This window comes from Phyllostomus discolor, chromosome 5 (genome assembly GCF_004126475.2).
Source record: "Phyllostomus discolor isolate MPI-MPIP mPhyDis1 chromosome 5, mPhyDis1.pri.v3, whole genome shotgun sequence".
Taxonomy (NCBI): domain Eukaryota; kingdom Metazoa; phylum Chordata; class Mammalia; order Chiroptera; family Phyllostomidae; genus Phyllostomus; species Phyllostomus discolor.
In genome coordinates, this window is record NC_040907.2 from 154,341,947 (window position 1) to 154,348,225 (window position 6,279).

Sequence of the window (6,279 nt, forward strand, 5' to 3'; positions counted from 1 at the left end):
TCAGCGTAATCCCTTTATGGAGCTCAGGATTGAGGAGAAGAAACACCAGGCTTCCACCTTGGCAGTGGGTTTGAAGGTGAGGGGAGCACAGAATATTTCAATAAATTAGCCTGCCAGACACGGAAATGCATACATTCAAATATGAGTGCTTACTCTGTGCCAGGCACATAATGTGTGATTTTGTGTGAGAGATGTTGACACAATCATGAATGAACAAAAAAACAGTCCCAGCAACCAAAGGTCACCTCGTCTAATGAGGGGCAAGGATAGCAGTCCTCAGAAAACTAAATGTAAACCAGTGCAAGGAGGGCAAGGTGCAAAGAACTGTGAGAACAGTGAAGGGCACCTGACCCATGTGACGGAGGGCTTCCTTACGGGTGGGGTGACCGTGGCATTTGTCATCTAAACTGGGATGGTGTGACAGGGAAAGGGAGAGCTGTTACTAATTAGGCCGAAATGAGCAGGGGGCAACCTGAGACTGCCAGGCAAGTCACTGAGGAAGTGATGTTTCACCTGAAGCGTGTCGGCCAGAGTTACTTAGGTAAAGGTGGCGAGGACGAGCAGGGCGGTGTGCTTTTTCCAGCTAGAGAGAACACACGCAAAGGCCTTTTGGGGAGAGGGAGCTGGATGGAGACTCCAAGTGTGACAGAAGGGATATGAAGCTAACGGGCAGCATGAGGAGGGGACCCATATAAGATAAGGCTGCAGAGGTGGGCAGGGACCAGAGCCTGCAGAGCCTTGGTAAGGCGTGTATAAGATTCTGCTCTTTATTCTGAAGGCAACGGGAAGAACTGAAGGGTGTCTGAGTATGCTAGCTTGGGCTGCTATAACAAAAGAGCACAGACCGGGTGTCTTAAGCAACAGAAACTTACTTCTCACAGTTCTGGAGGCTGGGAAGGCCAAGATCAAGATTCTGGCCTCCTTGGTTCCTGGTGAGAGCTCTCCACCTGGCTTGCAGTTAGCTTCTTCCTGTATCCTCACATGGCAGGGAGAGAGAGAGAGCAGGCTCTCTGGTCTGCTTTTATAAGGGCACTAATCCCGTCACGGGGGCTCTGCTTCATGATGTCAAATAAACCTAATCACCTCTTCAAACTATCACATTTTGGGAGACACAAACATTCAGTCCGTAACAGTGGGTATATACGAATGTACCTTAAATGTTTTTTTATTAGGAAAAATTTCAAATATATACCAAAGGAGAGAGAATAAATAGTATAATAAACCCATTTAAGGAATTTTTTTTAGATTTTATTTATTTTTTTATTTAACATCATTTTATTTATTTTTAGAGAGGGGAAGGGAGGGAGAAAGAAAAGGAGAGAAACATCAATCAGTTGCCTCTCATATGTCCCCCAGTCAGGGAACCAGCCTGAAAGCCAGGCATGTGCCCTGACTGGGAATTGAATTGGTGACCTTTTGGTTCACAGGCTGGCATTCAGTCCACTGAGTCACAGCAGCCAGGGCTAATCCCCTGCTTAAAGAAAAAAATTTTAGTTGGTTTATTTTAGAAAGAGAGAGAGAAATGTCAGCTTATTGTTTGATTCATCTATGCATTCATTGGTTGACTCTTGTATGTGCCCTGACCAGGGATTGAACCCACAACTTTGGCATATCAGGACAATACTCTAACCAAATGAGCTACCCAGCCAGGGTTAAATCCCCATCTTCTTATCAAGCTTTTTATCAATCTAGGCTCTAGCTTGTTTCATCTCTAACACCCCAAAGCATACCTTTCTTCACCCACTTCCCATTGAATTGTTTTGGAGTAAAAACAAGATTTTAATTATATCCATAAATAATTTACATTTGGATCTCTGAGCATTAAAGAGTTAAAAACATAAGTAATCACAATTCTATTATTGCATCTAAAAGGATGATCAGTACAGCAATCAGTTGAAATCAAGTATCCTGCCAGGCGCTGGCCAGTATGGCTCAGGTGGTTAGAGTGTTGTCCAAAAGGCTGTGGGTTTGATTCCAAGTCAGGATACATACCTAGGTTTCAGGTTCGATCCTGGCCTGGGCGAGTACAATCCCCAGTCTAGGAACTTACAGGAGGCAATCAATAGATATATCTCGGTCACATCAATGTTTCTCTCTCTCCTTTCCTCTCTTTCTAAAAAGCAGTGAAAAAATGTCCTCGGGCAAGGGTTAAAAAATAAACATCTTGTCAGCATCCCTGAATGGTGTTAAAGGCTGGTGACATGATCAGATTTGCACGTTGAGAAGCCTGATCTGGCTGCTGGGAGAATAGACTGAAAGTACCTGGAGCCATTTGGCTCGTACAATAAACCAGGTGAGAGGTCGTTTTGAATTAAAGTGCTGGTAGGATGGGGAAGATGGAGAGGTGATAGACTTGAGAAGTATTAGGGAAATAAATATGACAGAACCTGGTTGGTGAGGTAGGGGTTGGGGAACAGTGAGGAAGAGTATTAAGAATGACTTAGACATTCCCAAGAACTGAGTGAGTGGTGGTGGCCTTCATGGGGGTGAGGAACTCTGGCCAAGTTTGGCTTGGGCTGTTTGTTTGAGGTGACTTTTGAGACACCTGAATGAAATGCTGAGGAGTCCGTGGAGATTCGTGCTACTGGAGCTAAGTGGGGAGGTTAGGCTGAAAGTACCAATGGGGCTCGTCAGTGAATGGTCATCAGACAGCAGCATAGTAAGAAGGACATTGGAGCGGGAGCATGGGGTCCTGGGTTCCAGTTCCCGCCCTGCCGTGGGCCCACAGGCAATTTTGGGCAGCTCACTTCCTCTCCAGAACTGTCAGTGTCCCTGTCTGGGGACGTACTCTCAAACTATCCTATAGTCCAACAAATACAAGATGGCCTTCGGCACAGAGGAACCCTAAAAACTTCACCCTAAAGTTAATTTTTTCACTCCTGCCCTTTCCCAGCTGTTTCTGTTTTCCTCTCCTCCTCATCTCCTGAGGCATCCTGAATTTGATATTTATCATTGGCATATTTCTTTATAGTTTTGGTATGTGTATCTCTCTAAGGGACATGTCATTTTGTTTTACATAATTTTTATTTTTAAAAAGATTTTGTTTGTTTATTTTGAAGAGAGAGGGGAAGGGAAGGAAAAAGGGAGAGAAACATCAGTGTGGGGTTGCCCCTCACTCACCCCCAACTGGGGACCTGACCCGCAACCCAGGCATGTGCCCTGACTGGGAATCAAACCAGCGACCCTTTGGTTCACAGGCCTGTGCTCAACCCACTGAGCTACACCAGCCAGGGCCTGTTTTATGTAATTTTAAAACTGTACCTATTCTCCTGTGACTTGCTTATTTTACTGATGTGTAAGAGTCCACAGTGTACTTCCATTTCCTCCTTAAAACAAAGTTTTCTTATTAAACTTTGCCTTAATGGGTCTCAAAATTTTGTGACAGATTTTTGGTCAAGTTGTTTCCATTAAAATGTACTGATTTAAAAAAACTAGTAACTTAAAAACTGCCACACACACACACACACACACCACCCCAAATGGTCCACAAAAACATTCTTCTTTCCTTCTGAAGGTGTTATGATGCACTGCAATCATTAACCAATCTTTTACTATTAAACTTAAGTGGCCAACAGAGACAGACTGTTCTTCCACTACTGAATAAGGCTGGATGACAGGTACTGGGGATAATACTCACTTAGCTTTCTGCAAGTTTTAGGCAGATGCGGTGACTTTGCCAGCTCCAGCTGTCTTCTTGTCCATTATGTGTCTCATGTCACAAACAGCAAAACAGCCCAGAGGAGGATAGCCAGAGAAACTCTCGACACACATGGGCTCGCCAGGAACCATATCAAAGATGGCAGCATCATCAGATTTCACAAATTGGGGCCATATTTCAGGCTTTTCCCAGCTCAGCAAACTTGCAAGCAGTGTGAGCTGTGTGACAACTCAGCGCAGGTGCATACCCAGCACTGATTCGGCCTGGAGGGTTCAGGACAGTCTCCTGAGCTGTGAAGCCAGCCACTCCCATTGGTGGATCACTTTGTTGTTGCTGGCCACATGGCCATGATGAACATCTTTGACAGACACGTTCTTTTTTTTTTTTTAAGATTGTATTTATTTACTTTTAGAGAGAGGGGAAGGGAGAAAAAAGAGGGAGAGAAACATCAATATGAGAGATATCAATCAGTTGCCTCTTGTACATGCCTCGGTCAGGGGCCAAACCCGAAAGCCAGGCATGTGCCCTCACCAGGCCTTGAACCAGCAGCCTTTTGGTTTGCAGAATGTTGCCGAACCAACTGAGCCGTACTGGCCAGGGCCAAACAAGTTCTTGACATTGAAGCCCACATTGTCCTCAGGAAGAGCTTCACTCAGAACTTCATGGTGCATTTCAAGAGATTCTCCTTCAGTGGTAACATTGACTGGAGCAAAGGTGACCGCCATGCTGGGTGTGAGAACACCAGTCTGCATGCAGCTCCCAGGGACAGCACCAGTACCGCCAACTTTGCAGACACCCTGCAGGGACAGACGCAGGGGCTTGTCAGTTGGATGAGTTGGTGACATGATGCAATCCTGAGCTTCAAGCAGTGGGGTTCCACTGGCATTGCTATCTTTAGGCTGAATTTCCATCCCTTGAACCAGCCATGTTAGCACTTGGCTCCCGCATGTTGTTGCCATTCCAACCAGAACTTGGCACAAAGGCTACTGTGTTGGGGTTGCAGCCAGTTTTCTCAATGTGGGTGCTGACTTCCTTAACCATTTCCTCGTAACTCCTCTGACTGTAGGGCGGCCCAGTGGAACCCAACAGGTAGCTGTTTATGCCCAGTGTGAACACCAGAAGGGCGTGCTTACCGGTCTGCCCATTCTTGGGGATGCCTGCTGCAAACTCACCAACACCGGCAGCAACAGTCAAGACAGCACAGTCAGCCTGAGATGTGCCTGTAATCACGTTGTTGCTGAAGTCTCGGCGTCCTGGAGCATCAGTGATGGTCCTATAATACTTGCTGGTCTTGAATTTCCACAGGGAGCTGTCAATGGTGATACTACACTCACATTCAGTTTACCCAAGACCCAGGCTTACTGGAAGGAGCTGTTTCCCTTCTCAGCAGCCTCCTTCTTGAAAGCTTTGGATGGTTCATTTGTCATTCTACCACATTTATAGATCAGATGGCCAGGAAAGGTGAACCTGCTGGAATCTACTTGCCCACTGGCAGTGATGTAGATCTGAGTCCTTCCCTCTCCCATTTTGGCTTAGGGTTAGCTGTGGGTTTTCACGACATCTGCGTTCTGGCAGCAAACGTGTTGGGAAAAAGGTATTTCCATTTTTTATTTACTTGTTGATAGGCAGTTGGGTTGTGATGTAGCTCTGAACATTCTTCTAAGTGTCTACTGGTGTATGTATTCAAGAGTTCTCCAAGTTTAAATTGAGAAGGGAAAGTGCTCATCATAGAGTAAGTGCATCTTCAGTCTTCTAGATGATGCCAGTTTTCCAAAGGTATTTACAATATTTACATTACCACCAGCAGCTCAAGAGAGTTCCCCTTATTCCACATTTTCCTCAACGCTTGGTAAGCCATTAAGTCAACTTTTCCTCCAATCTCTGGGTGTGGAATGGTATCTTATTGTGGCTTTAGCTTGGATTTTCCTAACTACCAATTATTTTGAACACCTTTTCATATATTTATTGACTATTTGGATTTTCTCTTCTGAAAGTGTCTACTTAAGTCTTTTGCCCATTTTACTATCAGGTTGTCTGTCTTTCCCATTGACTTGTAGGATTTCTTTATATCTATTGGATAGAATTCCTTTATTGGTTTTATGCTGTGTAAAAATTTTCTTCAGTTCTGTATCTTCCTTTACTTTATTGTGTTTTAAGTTTATTTTTTTTTAGAGATTTTTATTTATTTATCTTTAGAGAGGAGAAGAGAAGAAGAAAGAGAGGGAGAGAAACATTAATGTTTGGTTGCCTCTTACATGCCCCCTACTGGGGACCTTGCCCACAACCCAGGCATGTGCCCTGACCGGGAATTGAACTGGCAACCATTTGGATCACAGGCTGGCACTCAATCCACTGAGCTACACCAGCCAGGGCTAAGTTTATTTTTTATTGTATTTTTCCATTACCATTTATCCCCCTTACATCTTTATTGTATTTTTGGTGAACAAAAAGTTTACTTTTTATTTAGTCATATATGTCAGATGCCTTCCATCTGTCTCCCTATATGCACTTTCTGCTTTTCTCCATCGTTTTTCTGGGGAGCTTGATCTCTAGGAGCTGTTACTGGGCTCTGTGCCTGTAGGCTTCTGGTTGGGTTTGGCCAAGGGGTGCCCCAGCAGGAA

The 6,279-nt window shown here is 44.7% G+C and overlaps 1 pseudogene; it reads right to left on the reverse strand.

Moving 5' to 3' along the window:
• Nucleotides 1-3,633: 3,633 nt before the first annotated feature.
• LOC114496597 lies at nucleotides 3,634-5,184 on the reverse strand (annotated as a pseudogene).
• Between the last annotated feature and the right edge of the window lie 1,095 nt (nucleotides 5,185-6,279).